The sequence below is a fragment of the Equus caballus genome, chromosome 18, assembly GCF_041296265.1.
Source record: "Equus caballus isolate H_3958 breed thoroughbred chromosome 18, TB-T2T, whole genome shotgun sequence".
In the NCBI taxonomy this organism is placed as follows: domain Eukaryota; kingdom Metazoa; phylum Chordata; class Mammalia; order Perissodactyla; family Equidae; genus Equus; species Equus caballus.
In genome coordinates this window covers 67,520,355-67,539,789 of record NC_091701.1, presented here as the reverse complement: position 1 = coordinate 67,539,789, position 19,435 = coordinate 67,520,355, and the positions used below count along the sequence as shown (strand labels likewise).

Below are 19,435 nucleotides of genomic sequence, written 5' to 3'. Positions count from 1 at the left end.
GAAGCCTCCTAAACTAAACAACCCAGTGGAATCACTCTCCACAGGAGTGCAGCGTCAGCAACCTCTGCAGCCCAACGTGAGCAGTCACCAAGAATTGGAAGACACTGAGGAAAGTCTCTTACACCAAAGATAGCCTCCAAACAGAAAAAAAAAAAATCACTATGGAAAAAACAGAAGCTTTGGGAGGAGGCAAACACTTCGTAAATATATCAACTAATAACTTCAGAAACAGGAAAAAAAATGCAACTGTGAAACAAAAATAGAATAATATATATTTTTAAAGAAGGAGGAGGGGGGAACAAAAGGAATGCTTGAATGAAAAAGAGCTATGGAAATTTTTTATGGAAAACAAGAGCAATAAATGAAAAATTAAGAGATGATGTAAAAGAAAAATTTGAGGCAACGTCTTAGAAAAAAGAAGAAAAAGAGCAATAATAAACAGATACCACTACCTTACATCAAACACAAAAATCAATTCCAGATGGACTGTGTATCTAAAAGTAAAAGACAAAACAACTTTTAGAAGAAACATACAAAAATACCTTGAAGATCTTAGGATAGAAAAAGATTTATTAAATAGGACACAAAAAGTGCTAAGCAGAGGCCAGCCTGGTGGTGTAGCAGTTAAGTTTGTGCTCTCCAGTTCAGCGGCCCAGGGTCCCCCGGGTCAGGTCCTGGGTGCGGACCTGCACACTGTTTATCAAGCCATGCTGTGACAGGAGTCCCACATATAAAGTAGAGGAAGATGGGCATGGATGCTAGCTCATGGCCAATCTTCCTCAACAAAAAGAGGAGGATTTGGTGGCATATGTTAGCTCAGAGCTAATCTTCCTCAAAAAAAAAAAAAAGTGCTAAGCATTAAGGAAGAAAAAATAAATTGGACTATATTAAAATGAAGAACTTCTGTTCACAAAAAGACAACATTAAAGATTAAAATGGCAAGCCAAAGAGTAGGAGAAGGTATTCTGGTAAGGGTGAATGTTATATATATCCGACAAAAGAACGTATCCAGATATATAAAGAATTCTTCTTAAAAATCCATAGGAAAGTGTCAGGTAGCCCAATAGGAAAAATGAGCAAAAGACTTGAACAGGCACTTCACAAAAGAGCTTAAGCAAATAGTGAATAAATATACAAAAAGATGCTCAACTTGATTAAAGCGGGCAGTGAAAGCAAATTAAAACCAGAATGCAAAAATGCATTCTGCATTTGGGAATCCCCAAAATGGCTAAAAATAAATAAAACATAATACCAAGTGTTAGTGAGGATGTGGAGCAACTGGAACTCTCATAGACTGCTGGTGGGAGTGTAAATTCACACATTACTTCGATAACTATTTGGGAACAGCTATTAAACCTGAGTGTGTACCCTATTAAAACTACTAGATATGTATTAAATAGTAATATATTTGCCAAAAGACATCTACAAAAAGGTTCACAGAAGAATTCTAATAGCCCAAAACTGGGACCAACCTGTCTATAGCAGAATACACAAACTGTTATATGCATACAATAAAATACTATACAGCAGTAAAATGAACAAATTAAAACTACATGCAATGACAAAGATGAATCTCACAAACACAATAAGGACTGAGTGAAACATGAAGCAAAAATGTATATACTATATGATTCCACTTACATAAAATTCAAAAGCAGGCAAAACTAATTTATGGTATGAAAAGTCAGGGTAGACTTCTGCTTCCGAGAAGATGAAGTAGACATACTTTTCCCTACTGCTCCTACTAAGTACAACTAAAAATCTTGGACATTACATATAAAATAAACACTGAAGACTCTGAAAGGGAGACAGAAGAAGGCAGCCCGGTTAGCGACCTTGGTACCCAAAGAACAACATGAGGATGAGTGAGCTGAAGAACTCAGAAATACAAGTGAGTGCAGAACCAAAAAAGAAAAAAAAGGCCTCTTTAGCCATAGGACCAGCAAAGGGGCAGCCTACAAAAATAGAAAACTTTAGATAATAACTGCTGTACTCCAGTCAAATACCACAGAAAAAAAATTTGTGGCCCCACTTCCACCCCTGCCAGCAAAGGCCAAATGGAGAGCCTAGACTTCCACCCTCACCAGGCTACAGCAGGGCACCCCAACTCCTCAGCCGAGGTGGTGTCAGGGAAGGCGAAGCAGGGAACTTGGACCTTCATCACTGTGAGGCAGTAATGAGGCCATATCGCCACAACAGTGTCAGTGGAGGCCACATGGGGAGCCTGGACTGCCAAACCCACCTGTCAGTAACAAGGTACCCCACCCTTTCCCCATTGGGGCGGTGTCAGAGGAGGGCAAGGGACAGTCAGGACTTTTAGCACCACCCAGCAATAACAAGGTCACTCCCCCTGTCCTCACTGAGGTTTCAGTAGAGGCCACATGAGGAGCAGTAATGAGGCACTCTTACCCCTCCTAGACAGGGAGGTATCAGTGGATGCCTAATGGTGCGCCAGAATATCCATCTTTACTTCACAGTAACAAGGAGCCCTTCACCCTCAGGTATCAACAGGGCCTGAGTGCAGAACCTGGACTTCTACCTCCATCTGGCAGTAATGAGGTAGCATCTCCCATTCCCTTGCCAGAGTAGGGTCAGAAAAGTCCAGCTAAAATAGAAGGTCCAGTGTCTCATAACATAATACCCAAATGTCCAGGTTTCACTTAAAAATAATGCATCATACCAAGAACCAGGAAGACCTCATACTGAATGGAGAAAGACAGATACCAACACTGAAATAAGACTGTGAGAATAACCTAACAATGATTTTTAAACAGCCATCAAAAAATACTTCAACAAGCCATTACAAACATCCTTGAAACAAATGAAAAAAATAGAAAGGTGAAGTACAGAAACAGAAAGACTCAGCAAAGAAATATACAAAGAAAAACAAAATGGAAATTTTAGAACTGGAAAAATACAATAATCAAAATATAAAAAAACTCAATGGATGGACTCAACAGTAGAATGGAGGAGAGATAGGGAAGAATTAGTGAAAGATAGAATAACAGAAATTATACAATCTGAACAACAAAGACAAAATAGATTGAAAAAAACATTAACAGAGCCTCAAGGACCTGTGGGACTACAACAAAAGATTGGCCATTCATGCCAACAGAGTCCTGGGAGAAGAGGAGAAAAAGGGCAGGACTGAAGTACTCAAAAAAAATAAAAGGTGAAAACTTTACAAATTGGCAAAAGACATAAAGCTACAGATTCAAGAAGCTGAATGAACTCCAAACAAGAGAAATCCATGCCAAGACATATCACAGTCAAACTTTGAAAACCAAAGACAAAGAAAAAAATCAAAGAAAGCAGTGAGACAGGAATCATAACATAAGAAAAAAATCAAATTACAGCAGATTTCTCATCAGAAACCATGGACAGCAGAAGGAAGTGGCACAATATTTTTTAAGTGCTGAAAGAAAAGAATTGTCAACCCAGAATCCTATATCGAGAAAAAACACAGTCCAAAAGCCAGAAAATACAGACCAATATCCCTTATAGAAACACAAAACCCCTTAGCAAAATATTAGGAAAAAAATTCAGTGATATATAAAAAGAATCGTACACTATGACCTAACAGAATCTATTCCAAGGATGCAAGTCTGGTGCAATATTTGCAAATCAATTGATGTAATCCACCATATTAAGAAGCTAAAGAAAAAAAATCATGATCTTATCAATTGATGTAGAAAAAGCATTTGACAAAATTAAATATTCATTAATTAAAAGTCTGATAAAAATAGGAATAGAGGGAAACTTCCTCAACTTGATGAAGATCACCTATAAAAACCTACAGATAACATTACACTTAATGGTGAGGGACTGAACACTTTTTCTCTAAGATAAAGAACAAGGTAGGACTGTCTTCTCACACCACTCTTATGCAACATACTGCTGAAGTTCTAGCCAGAGCAATAACGAAAGAAAAGGAAACAAAAGGCATACAGATGAAGGAAGATGTAAACTCTCCTGCAGTTGACACGACTGTCCATGTAGGAAATCTCGAGAAATCTCCCAAATCTTCTAGAACCAATAAATGACTTTAGCAAATTCACAAGATACGAGATAAACATACAGAAAATCAATTGTGTTTCTATATACTAGCAATGAACACGTGGACACTAAAATTAAAAATATAATACCACTTATAATTTCTGAAAAGAAAAGAAAGGAAATATTTAGGTATAAACTAACAAAACCTGTGCAGGATGCTGATGAAAGAAATCAAAGATCTAAGTAAGCAGAGAGACATACCATGTTCATGGACTGGAATGCTCAACACAGTAAAGTTTTCAATTCTCCTCAAATTTATATACAAGATTAATGCAATCCCTATCAAAATCTCAGCAAGATTTTTTTTTGCAGATGTAGACAAGAGTATTCTACAACTTACATTAAAAGAGAACCAAAATAGCTAAAGCAATTTTTTAAAAGATTTTTTCTATAGCTACACAGTAATAAGATTGTGTGGTACTGGCAGAAGGATAGACAATAGATCAATGAACAGAACAGAGAACTCAGGAATAAATCCACATAAAAATGCCCAAATGATTTTTGACAAAGATGTGAAAACAATTTAATACAGAAAAGGCAACATTTTCAACAAATGGTACTAGAGCAATTAGACATCAATTTGCAAAAAATGAACATCAACCTAAGTCTTATACCTTATAGGAATATTAACTCAAAATGGATCATAGAGTTAAATGTAAAATGCCATGCTGTGGAGGCATCCCACATAGAAAATAGAGGAAGACTGGCACAGATGTTAGCTCAGGGTTAATCTTTCTCACCAAAAAAAAAAAAAAAAAAACAAAAAAAGGAATACAAGCTTTTCATTTAAAAATATACTGCTGAACATCAAAGTAATAGTCTTAAAAGCAAAAGAAAGTAGTTGCCTCTGGGAGAAGAAATGAGGAGGGATGGCATAGAATCTGTTTTTTCAGTTTTTGTTCTTTTTTTAAAACAAGGTTTATAAACTTGTTCATTTTTTAAAACTTTGTAGATGCATAACTCTGATTTAAAAAATAAAAATCAAAACTAAAAAAGAAACAGGCAGGCATATGAGCTTTGTCTTCGTAAAAGACAATTAAAAGCAGCTACTAGTATCCTTCTATCACAGACTAAAAATAGTTTTCGGAATTGTACAGAATGAATTCTGACTGCATGAATTCTAATCAGGTGGCCTTTAATTACTTAACCTTCATAAATCAACAGCTGAGTCTTTATCAAGTAGGTCAGAGAAAGACACAAAGTCCTCTTAAAAAAGCATAAGTCCCTGAATTGTCCAAGTGATGATGAAGAACTGATGCCCAAATGCTAACTCAAAGACGCAAAATATCTTACATTAGGATGTTGATTTAAACCTTGATGAGTGACTTTCTCCCAAGCCATTCTTTCTTCTGCATCTTACTCAAATGATTTTTGATTATCATAAGGTTACACAAAGTTTCTCATGTTACACGAGTCTCAAAGTAGCAAAAAATGCGAAGTAGTTAAGGAAATGTTCCTGTAATATAACATTCAGTACCTTTTATATGAGTGTCACATTCAGTAACTTTTCTATGAATTTCAAATCTAAAAATACAACCAAACTTTTAGTTCTAATTCAGGACATTAATATTTAGACAACATTTTCAGGTCATATTTAGATTTTGATGAAAAGGAACTGAAATAATCACATTGCAAACATAGCAAAAAAAATAAAGTGTAACTATAGTCATCTGTGTGATCACAAGATCAGGGACAATAAAACACAAATGAACCGAAATAAACTCAATATTTTAATAAAATTAAACTATGTCCCAAAGTAGGTCATGCTTTGAATGCCTTAGATACATTTAATTTGCCATAAGATTGATAGAGCAAGAATAAAGAGCAGTAAAACTATTTACATGCTGGATGAAGTACTTAATCTGAGTAGTTCACCAACGTGAACCTATTAAGCTAATATTTTGTTTTAAACATCTGAGTTTTAGAGACTTTTTTAAAGGAAAATTTAAAAAAAGAGAGAAGATGGCATTTCAAAGAATACACAGAAATAAATTTGTATACTTCTCTGGGAAATCTTTATTACAGGTTTTCAGTCAATGTTAACTGGATAAGGACTTTGTTTCTTTTTAGAAGTTTTCTCACCTAGCACTATTTAATGATAGTAATCAACACCATTAGTGTGAAAATACCACAAAGCCCTTTAAAACCTGGAAAGGCATTCTAGCAGTACCCACACTGAGTCATTCAAATAGCAGGTATTTCTGAATTACTGATGCGAGGCGGTAACATCATCCTTGTTAAAATTGATAGCTTTCTTCATTAAGTATTTAAATTAAAACTGCTCAAACATATACCAAGTTATCCACAAATATATGAGGATGGAAATGGATTCAACTTTTGAAGGAAAAAACCCTTAAAACTGAATATATTATTTGGAATAATAATTGCCAAAGGTCAGATTTACAACCACTATAACATAGCATCGACATAACTATCAGTGATAGAGAAGAAACAATCCTGGATAACACGGAAAGGACACTCCTGCTGCCGCCATTGCCATCATAACTCGATATTGCCCAGGGACCAGCACTGAAGCTGCCAAGTGGGGAAATCCATTTCTTCAACCTCAGCACTAGGTCTATGCTGTCAACTGTTACTGGCCATTCTCCATGCCTGTGAGCAATGGGAGTCCCAGAGCAGGACTCTAACTACTGCTGCAGTTTATTACCAGCATAGACACAGAGAAACAACTCTAAAGGAGCCTTAGAGTCCTGGTATTCACAGGTTACACCCTTGAACATTCTGTTCAACCCTCAGAATTTTCCAGGAAGAGCTTTCCTCAGAGGCACAGCGTTCAGTGTCAAATCTAACAGATCTTTTTTCAATAAGGATCGCTTTAGCATCTGGTAGACATTTAGCCAATGTCATGAAAAAGAAGTATAAGGTAGGTTTTATAACAGCTACACAAGCTACAAGGGCATTAAGGTGCACAACGGTGAACGACTATTTTAGAATCTTCCTCTTCCTTTTGGAGCATTTGGAAATGGCTCCTTTATGGCTAAACCAAACTGTGAAAGAGTCAAAACTGGTTCTAGTCCTGTCAGCCCAGTTTGATTCTCCAGCGTCCAGTCTGAGCCCTCCAGGCACTCAGCGCTGCCCAAAAGCTCCCCACAGATGCTACTGACAGCATTCCACTTGGACTGAAACTCCTCCCAGACCCCGGAACCTACCATCCTTGTCATTCTTGGTGGACCTGTCCCAGGCTCACAGCAAAATGTGTCTGCTAGGTGACAGACAAATTGATCCACATAATGGTTAATGCGGCCCCTGTGGTTGCTCATCTTGACAACATATTTGTATTTCAGTAAGGGCTCTGTGGGCTCTATTATAATCACTATTATTACTAACGACAACACAACAACACTTAAGTAACACTTGCTATGGGTTTAACATGTATTAACTCATTTAATCTTCACCACAGTTATGTGGGTTGAGAATGACTACTTTCTCCACTTTATAAATGAGGAAACTGAAGCACGGAGAAGGTAAATAATTAGCCCAAGGTCACATAGCGAGTAAGTAGCAGACCTGGGATTCAAATCCAGGCAGCCTATGCTCTTAGCAGATACTGGGTCTTGATGCATTATGCAGCTACTAGACAGGGATGTCAAAAACTTAGTCTTGGGCCTCAAAGACTTGCTTTACAGTTGAAAAGATGAGCCCAAAACCCAAGGAAGATCTAAATGACAAGTCGGAAGAATAATAGAAGAGAATCCACATAGCACTGTATAATTATCAAAAAACGTTACAGACAATGGGGTGCTTCCGAAGTTCAGAGTAGAGAGCCCAAACTTCAGATAGGGGTTGTCAAGAGAATGAGGGACTTAACTCGAACCTTGAAAGATGTGGAGGATTTGCCTTAGGCAAAGAGGAATGGGAAAACTATTCTAGGATGTCACGATGGTAGAAAAGAAAAGACAGCAGGAGATCCTGAAAAGGTTAATACTGGGGTTGAAGGGCATATGAGGCTAGCAGACAGCATCAGATTAGAGAGGGCCTTTAATATGAAGCTGAAGGATGATAGGAGAGAACATAAAATACTACATTAGAGAGTTATATTGAAAATAAAGACTTTTTTTTTAATCCAACAAATATAAACTTGGCACCCACCGTCGGATGGGATGTGTGCTAGCTGATCAATAATTCAAATGGTGAAGAAGATGCAGGCCCTTCTATCAAGTCCAGTGTCGAGAAAAAGACCGGGAAAACACAGCCACAACATACTGTGCTCAGGGTTAAAACAGGAAAAAGCCGGGGTGACATAGGAATCTCTGGGTGGGACCTTAGGGGAGTTTTAAAGGATGAATAAGAGTAACCACAGGAGGAGCAAGCGAGGGCCAGATCAGGAAGGGCCTTCTACACACTACTGACTAGCGGATGAGTGTGGAATCCTAGCCCTGTCAGTGCGTAACTGTGGCTTTGAGAAAGCTACTGACTTCTCTAAGTCTTAGTCGCTTCATCCGCAAAATGAGGAACATAGCGATACTTTTCTGTTAGTGTAGCTGTGAGGATGAAAAAGCATAATACATGTCAAACTCTTAGCACAGTGCCTGATATATAATAAGAACCTGTAGGTATGATTTATTTTGAGCACAATGGGGAGCCACTGAAGAGAATGAAACAGGATTATACAATGGCCATATCTGTATTTTACAAAGTTCAATATGGCTTCAGTGCCGGAAATAGATTGACAGGGTTTTGCCACTGCAACCCCTACTAAACATTTCCTAACATTTGACCTTTTATTTTAGGATACTAGTCTTAACACAAATTATAAGTACAAATATCCTGTGATGGAATCATTTTAGACAGTACTTTATGAATTGTATCTAATGCAATCTTTCATAACACTTGGAAATAGACTAACCTTGTAGTATTTTCCTGACTCCTCCCTCTACTTCTAGAGATTGCTCTCACTCCTCAGCTTCTGTAGGATTTATGGGTAATTTTATTGCTCTTTTTATAGATATTTCCTGTCTGCCCAACTAGGCTATAAACTCCCTGACGGAGGAATCTAGTACTTAGCATATTGCCTTTTACTCCTCTAAGCTCTTAATAAATACTGATTATTTTTGACAAGCACTTGATGGCAATATACATATAAGATTTTACTGAAGTTTAATGTGACAGAGATTAATTTTAGGAAATGTAGAGAGAAGTTCCAGTTGCTCTCCTGGCTTTGACAAATCAGTGCCTCTTTGAGCCTCCCTTTCCTCATTGTAAAATGGGGATAAAAACACAAACCCAAGTCAACTAACTCACAAAGGGGTGATTTATGTATGCTTAAATGAAATGTACGGAAAAGCATTTTTCTAACTCAAAAGTAACATATGAACATTTCTTGGTGGTGGCGGTTATGATCTTATTCTAGGGCATAATATTTCATTAAACTGCTGGGCCTTATTATGCAATTATTCCAAAAGCCTTCTTCCTAAGTGAATGTTCTAGAATTATTTTGCACCACCTCCAAACTAGGCTAGCATTTTATAAATTAATGTTCATGAATTTATGTTCACATCCATCTCCACATCCACAGCCTAATTTGGGGGGAGTACACTGGTTCCCTGAGAAGACATTGTTGGATTATGGACTAGAATGATAATTAAGTATCTCCAGACAGAAATAACTATTCACTTAAAATATAGTCCTCTGTACTACCAGGGGAAAGGTGGGGTGGGGGGTGGACACAAAGGGTGAAGTGGTGCACGTACAACACGAATGACAAACATTAATGTACAACTGAAATTTCACAAGATTGTAACCTATCATTAATTCAATAAAAAAAAGACGATCAAAAAAATATATATATATAGTCCCCTGTAGGAACATTTTAATTATATTTGTAACATAACAAATGTGAAAGAAAGGAGCTGAAATCCTAACATATATTCCTTCAAACTGCTAAGAGGGTAAAAGGAACAAATTATTTTTACCTCTTAAGGGTGTGTGGGGGAAATAGCCTTTAACCCTAAATGTGGCTTTAGTAATAAAAACCAAGTGGATTTTCACTTTCACTTTGTGGAAGACATAATTAAATATCAATAAAAAGTTTTGTAACTTAGGTCCTTAGACCTTATCAACCATCACGGAAGCAGATTCCCATTCATTTCTTTTTAGACTTTTGATTAAATATTGTGCCAACAGCTTATAGTATAAATTTGAAGCAGGCCCTAGAATCTCATTTCCTTCTACCTCTCGAACTTCCTGTCTGAAAACAAGCCCAGTGTGAGGAACAAGTAACAGTTCATATTACAGAATGAAAAAAAATATTTTTTAAAAGATATTCATATCTTTTGAGTTTCTCCAAAAACAAAAAATCCAATAAACGTTCAAAACGGGAAGTGAAATTAATCGAATATGCTGCTGCTGATACTCCGCAGTTATTTGTCCAGAAAGAAGACAATGCACGGATTTAAGGGGGTCCCAGAACCTTTGCAGAAGTAGAACCAATGCACAGTCATCTCTCCCTAAACAAAGATCAGTAGCCAGACACAGCAATGAAATCGATTGTTTAGGATAACCAAACTAACGGACAGGCTGGGTTTCCAATATTCACTGCACTTCAAGTGCTGAAGCATAGAAACCATTTCCCGATTGAAATAATATTTCAGATAGTGGTAGCACCCAGATTACTGAACCAAGAGTACTAAAAGTACCTAAGCGTAACAGAGCGCATAACTTTTAAATTAGGGGAATTCTGGAAGCCACCAACACATCTCCCAGGACAGGCCCACCCAGAGCTTGCCTACTCACTCCCCTCCAGCCATGAGCCCCAGCAGTGGGCATGGAATCACAGGTTGCTTGCTTCCTCCAGGGCAATGGTTCCAACCTGTGGGAGCCACAGAGTCACTGCCAGTGATCTTTGAAGGCACTAAATAAATGTGTCACACACAATGTGTTTCAAATGTGTATTGTTGCTACCACCAGACATATATTTCTCTAATAAATGCTAATGCAATTCTTATTAGCTTTCTATCATTATGCATTTTCTCAGATAGGGGACCCTACAAGCACAACTATTTTCATCTGGGAGCCTGGGAAATCTATCAATACTGAAAAGGTGTCTTCAAACTCCTTCTAGGTAACAGAACAGGTACAGGGTTAGACAGGAGAGAAAGAGGGGAGGATGGCACCTGGTCAGCACCAAGCTGCAGTGAAACTGGGAGCCACAGCAAGTCAACACTTCCCATTTGAGAACTGTCTGTATTATCAAATTATTTACTATTTTAATGAACATAAATGCAATCTTTGTTTCTTTGCCAAGAATGCAACATGGAAAATCTCAGACTTCTCTTTTCAAAGCATAAAACAAAAGATTTTTGAAAGGTTGATATTGAACAGTTATTCGCTTAAGGTTTAAAAAAAGATTTTCCTCAATAAATCAATGCCGCCTATACCTTAGAAGCAATTTATACAGAATATATATTAGCAAAAAATTAAAAGACAAATTACAATTCTATTAAAATGTTTTTTGGTTTATTTTTAAACCTGGTTATATGAATGCCTGTTTTATACACACAGATGCATAAAATTTTTTTTCAAATCTTTTCAGAAAAGGACTGACTCAGGTAAACACAATTAGTATAGGAATATGGGTCTAAGATCTAAAAATCCTAGGAACACAGAAAAAGCAGACTGTGGAAAAATAAGAATTATAATGAGAAACAAAAACACAACTCCAGGTATTAGTAATATAACATAACAGTGGGCTCTGGTACAGGTATTTTATATATATAAAATAATGCTATATTTACAATGAATGCTTGATAAATGCTTATTTAATAAAAGATGTGTTATTAATCGGCTATTCTGACACTATTAGACACTGAGGAAGCTAAGAGAGTTAAAGAAAGAATAATCTATCCATAAGACAGGAATTTTAAACAGAAATTCATAAGTGCTTCTTTTTCAGACATAACTTTTATGTGTACAATTTAGATCAAAACATAGACTTCAAGGTTTAAAATACATTTTTCTATAGACAGGTAGCTACTATCAATGATTTTTGCTTATATGCCCTAAATACACTATAGTCTAAAATAATTTCTATCCTAAGCACATTCCAATCTATGTAATCTAAAACTGTTTTGTTCCTTATGCTGTTCAGACTGATAAACTGAGAGTTACCACGTACTATCCATTTCTTTCAGAAAAAGATTCATTACCCAGCTCACTAAAGAAAAAAGATACTTACTATACGAGCCATACCAATACTTTTGAAAATAAAAATACTCAATGGTGGTAAACATGAAAATTGACAGGCACTCATTCACTGAGAGTAGAAGTATAACCTTTCTAGAAGGCAAAGATTCAAGTGTAACTATGTTTCTTTTAGTAGTTTTCATAATAATCAAAACTGAAAGAAAGTAAGTAATCAGTGGAGTTGAATAAATTACAGCATAGCCATATGAGACAAAAATAGAACCTTATATCCACAGGACGGAAAAATAGAACTTAATTAATGAAACAATAAAACAATTAAATAGAATGTATAGAATACGGGGAAATGCTCGCAACCTATGCATCACATTAAGTGAAAAAAAGCAGGACACAAATCTCTACATACTGCAAGAGTTTATATCTGTGAATCTATGTACTTCATACTAAACATATGTCAGAAAAAGACCTGAAGAAAATAACATCAAAATGTTACTAGGGGTTATCTCTGAGAAGTAAAATCAAGAGTTACCTTAATTTTTTTTTCTTATATTTCACTGGCTTTTTCTTCAGTGAGCATTTATCACTTTTAAAGTACATATGAAAAAGGCATTATTTTAAATACAAGGCATTTGAGCGACAGTCAGGACACCCATGATCTTGGAGTTCCTGAAAGGTCCTAGAAGTCTGCTTGTCCTGGTTCCCAGGAGCAGCAATGAAAGGGCCTGTGATCAGGGCTCTGAGACACTCTCAAAAGATACTACACCTTCAAAATGCAGGGAGCCTCATTATATAGGAAATAAAATTAAAATGTGTGTCATTTTTATCCTTTTGAAGGATAACAATAAAGCCTTTTATTCAAACTTCCTCATAAAGGTGAATTTGGGTTCCAAAATTATTTTGAAATAGAATTAAGAGTACACTCCACAATAGCTACAGAAGCTTGACTGTGCCGGACCAGATCAGAGCGTTTCTTTAAAGTCACAGATGCTGTGCACGTCACTCCGTAGGGTTTTGTTTCACATCTTTGGTGTGGGGGCTTCAGGCTTGGCTCTGTGGAGAGAGGCCTTGTTTACCTTGGGCTCCAGTGTCTTCTACCTTAACCTTGTCCCGAACAGTGCCCACAGCAGTTATAAGAGCAGACCTGGACACATGGCTCCTAAGGACTCCCTCCTCCCCTGTCCCAGGGCTCGGAGCTCCTCTGGAGTCCTGGGCCCTGCTGGCCACATCTTCACTCCTCACCCTGTACTGCAGTGGGAGCCGTGCTGAGGCGCTGATGAAAGTGGAGGGCTCCCGCTGTGCATGGAGGGCCCCCTACATGACCACCTGGGCAGCTAACCACCAGCCCAGGCTCCTCACTCACTTTCCCTTGGCACAGTTAACCCACAAATCAGGCTTGTTGAGACAACACCAATTCCTCTCTCTAGTTCTCCTTTTATCCTCCGCAAAGCCACAGCAGAGCTCCCTCCAGCCACTACTGACTCACGATGTCCCGTCTCCTCCTCTTCCCTATCCCACTCTTAATTTCAGATCAAAACACTTCCTCAGAGTCATTCAAAATTGCACTTTCCTGTTTTCTACTTGCAGAATGTTCCCTGAGCTGGTCTCCCCTTCTCAAACACATACCAGGACAAATGTCAATAAAGGTGTCTTGGCCCTCCTTTGGTCAGCCCTCTTTCATACCTGTGGAATATGGTTTATCCAAGAGCCCAGATTTCTTCCCATCTTTGCCCCATTCTCTCCCATTCCTAAAATGCAGCAGGACCACCAGGTCATAAGGGAATACGGAGCTCTCATTGACACTTCCAAACCTGAACATCCCTTCAACACAATCATCAACACATCTACAGCTCAGCCACATTTACATTACACTGGACCAAGGCACATGGAGGCAGCTTTTTCTTTTTTCTTTTCTTTTTCTTTTTTTGGTGAGGAAGACTGGCCCTGAGCTAATACCTGTTGGCAATCCTCCTCTTTTTGCTCGAGGAAGAGTGGCCCTGAGCTAACATCTGTGCACATCTTCCTCTATTTTGTAGGTGGGACACATCACAGCATGGCTTGATGAGTGGTGAGGATCCATGCCCATGATCTGGGCCGCTGAAGCTGAACTTAACCAATACGCAACCCAGCCAGCCCAGAGGCAACTTTTAATCCATACAACACTCACGGTACTTTCTGCTAGTGCTGAGGTAGGGGTGTACTCGTGTGCTACTTAGAGTCACAAACTAGCAACCAGAGTTCTAATATCTACAGCAGACATATATTAACACATAGGCTCAAGGTTTAGGTGTTTCACATTTTTTTTACTTGCTGTGGTTTGGTTTGGCTTGGTTTTGGGCTCTGCACCAATAAATGATTGTCTTAGCAAATGACTCTGATGGTTTCCGAAAGCTGCCTGACCAACTAACTTAATTTAGACAATGCCACTTGACAAAAAAGTAAATTAGTATCTTCTAAATACAGACAACGAAAAACAGCTACAAAGCAAATGTCACTGAAATCCAACAATAAGGCTAAGTACTAGATAACCTGTCATTCAGGATTTAAGTCAACGAGTCAGCTGACACAGGCCCAGCTCACCTTCCAAAAGGCTAGTAAAGTATAGTAAATGGCCATAGACAGCTAATGTTGGATAAACAACCACACAGGAATTATACCTAAATGGAATGTTCCTGATGGAGACATTAAGATGTTTTCATTGCCCCTCACAGAATTTGCTTTAGATATATACGTTTGCTGTGCCCTGGGAAATGCCACATTTGTTTTGCTTTGAGTAAGAAGTTTTACCTAAACTGGCTTTGTGCTAGGGTAGGATTTTGCACTTGATTTCTGGGTTTAAAGAGAAACCATTGAGCAACAGAGCTTCCTAAATCAAAAGACTGAGATTTCCCTTTCCCAAGACAGAATTAGAACCTGAAACGAAATGTTGGATGACACCTAAAATTGTCAGAATATCTCTTCTGCAAAATAATTTTCCAATTACCTTTTTCTCAGGATTGCCTATTGCATTTATAATGAGCCAACCTTATTCAGATTTCCTTCAAGTACAAAACACAAGAAGCATGTGTTTTCTTGATTCTGAATGTATTTGGCTCCGGATTTCTAAGTCTGAGCAGGGAAATGTATTAATTTTTAAGGGTTCTAAGCAATGCCTTTTTTAATATTACATAAAACTAAGCAGAATTGTGGGATTGTATATAATAAATATATATACGCATCAGACTAAATTAACTTAATGATAACTTGCTGCTCCTGAAATTATGTTACTAAAGATAATTGCACCTAAAGTCACGCAGAAGCCATAATCTCATGAAATGACACAGCAAGTCAATTTATTTCTCCTACTCCTACCTTCTGTGTAAAGAACAGACATGCTTCCAAAGACAGCCACGACCAGCAAGACCAGGAAGAAATTCTTATCGCCCTAGCCTGGCAGATAAATTGGGGTGCGCACCAAAGCATTCTTACTGACGAGGAAAATTGGGGGTGCTGTAGAACACGTTATAGATACTTTTAGAAAAGGTAAAAATCAGTCATCTAAGACTCTCCACCCTTTGCTCCCATACCTGGAGTTCCCAGAATATCACCTTCCTCTTTGATCTCTTGAGTCTCCTTTCACTTCCCTAATGTTAGAGAGTTTAGCCACTTTCAGTTTTTTTCCTATTTTGGATTTTTATTAAGTGAATCAATTCTATTCTTTTTGTTTCCATTTTTAGTTTATATAATAAAAGAACAAATGCTTGTTGCAAAAATTTTTTTTAAAAAGCCAAAACGTACTTTATAAATAAAAAGTAAAAGCGCCCTCTTCTCTGCACCCCCTCCCACTTCCTTCAGGCAGCCTCTGGCAACAGTTGAGGGACAATGAGGTACAGCGATGCCTGTATGCAGGTTTAAGTGTATGCATACAAATCTCTTCTACAATTTCCTTTTTTCACTTACTATATCTTGATTTTTCCCAAGACAATATACCAAAGCAGCTAACAGACACGTTTACAGTTACTGCATTTCTCCCTTTCGCGAGAATAAGATGGTTAAATCGAGATTTACTGAATATCAAAAGAAGTAAAAGGCTAATACTAAACATATCTTTGGTTATATTACTTTTTACACTTACCTTCAATCTAAAAATGGAGAGAACAAATGGGTAAATATATATGCGTTAATATACACGCACTACAAATATACAGATTATCCCACGTAGAAAATATTAACAAATATATGTACGCCGAAGCAACATTAATTTTCAAAGTTCAGAAGCACCACCCTGCGTAGGTGGTGAGGCTGAACAGGGAGGCACACCATGTGGAAATTTCCTAGGCTCTGGAGCCAGAGACACGGGGTCAAATCTAACTCCACCTCTCACTGATTATGTGGTTTGGAGAAGTTCCTTAACCCTTCCGAGCTTCCCTTCCACCATCCACAAGACCGGGGAAAAGACTTACCTTACAGCGATTTAGAAAGTACGTGTTTAAGATGGTGCTTACACATAGTAAGTGTTTACAAAGTGCCTTATTACTGTTAAAATTCCAGAAACCATATACAACAGACTTAGCGATCCAATACCTCAGACCACCAGCTACCTGCAAAGGTGCTGTTTTGCTTATCTTTGTGTTTCAGTTCGCCTTCTCGTTTTTATATTTACCTTATTTCTACAGACACGGAAAGTGCCTCCGAAACAAATTACAGTAAACACTCTTAGCTGCTTTAATGCATTCCCGAAATATGATCCTCTCTCCTCCCACTCCCCCAGTGTTTTGCTCTGGGCACATTAGCAATCTCCCAAACTCCTCCTAAGCAATCTTAAATTTCACTTACAACTTGTGATGAACACAAGCCACCTGATTATCACTAAATAACTGAAAATATCTTCCACGTCTGCTGATGACAGCAACTTAAAGCATCAAAAGCTGACCTCCCTATCCTCTCCTTTTACTTAACAAGGCCATCAATGATGCATACACCTTTAGCTGGCTGGTGGCCATGTCTTGGGGAAGCGATGCTCTGCAGACACCAGGCAGCTACCAAACACAGACCCGCTTTTATCACATGTTGTTGGTCAACTGTATGTCCACCCACCCTTTACGCTCATTTATACTGAAGAGCTTAGATTTCCACAAAATCCTAAACTTCTAGAACAATTAGGGGTAAGGCTGGCCACTGTACTAGCCAGTCGTCTCTTTTTACATGTGAGAAAGCTGAGACAGAGGAAGATGTGACATGCCCAAGGACATAGAACTATTTAGACACCAGTTGGGCTTAGAACCTCAACTCTTTAAGGTTCCTTCCTACTATTAATAGGCAAGATTTTATCTGTTCAGGAGCTCTGTATGGTATTTATTAAATATTTTTAGATGAAAGGAAATGTTTGTGGTTGCAAATGTGTGTGGGAGAAGCAAAATGCACCATATGCCGGCCTTAAGGCTAATGAATCCACCTGTCTGTCGACGTGGGGATGGAATAAATAACCGGGAAAGTTGCTTTTGGAATTTTTCACCAACCTGCTTGAATTTACGGGGGGCTGTGTAGGGAAGAAATAGGACCCAGAAGGACTAGCAACCGGCATCACCACCTCAAAAGGGCTCTAGGGACGTGTTAGACCAAATGGAAGTCAACAAGCACGAGGAGGGGCAATTTTTCCCAGGATGGCAGCAGGCAGAGGGAAGAGGTATTTTTTCCGTATTTATTCACCTGGGGAGGCAGACGCTGTCAATTTCTTCCTCTTGCCACACAAGTGGCCACGACCTTGTCACTGGGGCTGTCTGGCGGTTCTCGCCACCCCCTTTCTCCCGAGGATGTTTATGGCCAGGGCGCGCGCGGGGCTGGGCCGAGAAGGGCCTGGACCTCGGGGCGCAGCCCTCACCCCACGCCCGGCGCTGCGGGCTCCGGGCCAGGGCTCCCCTGGGCAGCGCCTTTGTTTTCCCGACTCCAGTTACGTTTGCGGAAGTGCTGCCCGCGCCCGGCGAGCCCGGGGTGCCGGCTGCAGCTCGCCCGGCACCCCCTAAAGATGACAGCCGACCCGGAGGCCGAGCGGAGGGGGCAGCGGCGGGCGAGCAGGGCTGGGAGCGGAGACACCCCTCCCCCGCCCTCCCCGGGGCCCCTCCTCTGAAGCCCCCTCCCGACAGCAGGTGTGCGCGCCCCAGGGGGCTCCCTGCCCCGAGGCCCCGCGCGGCCCCCGCGGGGGAGGCCAGGGTGGGGCTCCCGGCCGCCCCCGCCGGGCCGACTCACCTGCTGCGGGCGGCGGCGGCGCTCAGCGGCGCGGGGCGCGCGGAGCCCTCTCCCGCGGGCGCGGGGCGGTGGCTGCCGGCGCCAGGGCGGCGGCTGTCGGGGCGGCGCGCACCATCTCGTCCTGGGGGCTGCGGCGGGTGGGGCGGGATGCGGCGGAGGGATGCGGGCCGAGCGCAGCCGGCAGCGCGACCTTGTCTCCGCTGCCGCCTCCTCCGGCCCGGGCCTCTGCCGCTCTCCGGCTGGCCCGGGTCAGGGCTGGGCGCCGAGGACCCGCCGCCAGGTGCAGCGCTCCGCCTCCTGCGGCGCGGCGGATGCGTCGGCAGCCGCTCCTCCCGGCCTCCCGCCAGCCCTGGCGGCCCCTGGGGACCGGGCGCCCAGCCCCGCTCCGGAGGCGCGCTGAGGAGGGGAAGCGACCGCGAGGCTCTATCCCCGCATCCTCCGACCCCCACCCTGGCTCGAACCCCCCACCCCCATCCCCCTACACCCTCATTCCCCGACACCCCTTCAGGCAAATGATGCAGGCCTAGCTCCGGGGGGAGGGGGCGGGGAGTAGATGGCCGCCTGGTTGAGAATAGTAATAGTAATAATAATAATAGCCATCTTTTATGGAACGCTCATCAAGTGCAGGTACAACGCTAATGCTATTGATGCGTTCTCTCAGTGTCTCTAGTCCCCGGCCTTGGCAAACTGTCCTCACTTGACCCGGGAGAGAGGAACGGGGCGGGGGACCCGAGGCAAACAGCCGGGGTCTCAGGACTCACCAGGGAAGGATTCACCGAGGCTAAAGCACCCTTTTAAATTGGGAAGGTGCTACCGAGTATCTGGCGCCTTGCTAAAGAGGTAACCATGTTTGTCGCACTAAGAACGTAATTGAAGTTGTATTTCTGGTTAGACACGCAGAGAGGGTGGGGAGAGTGGAGTGGGTTGTAAAAGATATCATTCCTACAGTATTTTTGGGTGCCTGCAATGGGCTCTGGGGGCGCCAGATCTGTTCTCA

General features: G+C 40.5%; 1 protein-coding gene across 8 annotated transcripts in view; it reads right to left on the bottom strand.

Moving 5' to 3' along the window:
* MFSD6 (major facilitator superfamily domain containing 6) overlaps window positions 1-19,384 on the bottom strand; it is a 72,186-nt gene extending 52,802 nt beyond the window's left edge. For 2 of the 8 annotated variants that reach the window (XM_023622225.2, XM_023622222.2), the window contains exon 1: window positions 18,439-18,735. The gene's annotated coding sequence lies outside the window, so the exon portion shown is untranslated. Of the gene's footprint in view, window positions 1-16,327; window positions 16,529-17,901; window positions 18,252-18,438; window positions 18,736-19,199 lie in introns of those variants that run through there. The other 6 variants (XM_070241432.1, XM_001501990.6, XM_070241433.1 and 3 more) reach the window with 6 other exon arrangements.
* Window positions 19,385-19,435: the final 51 nt, after the last annotated feature.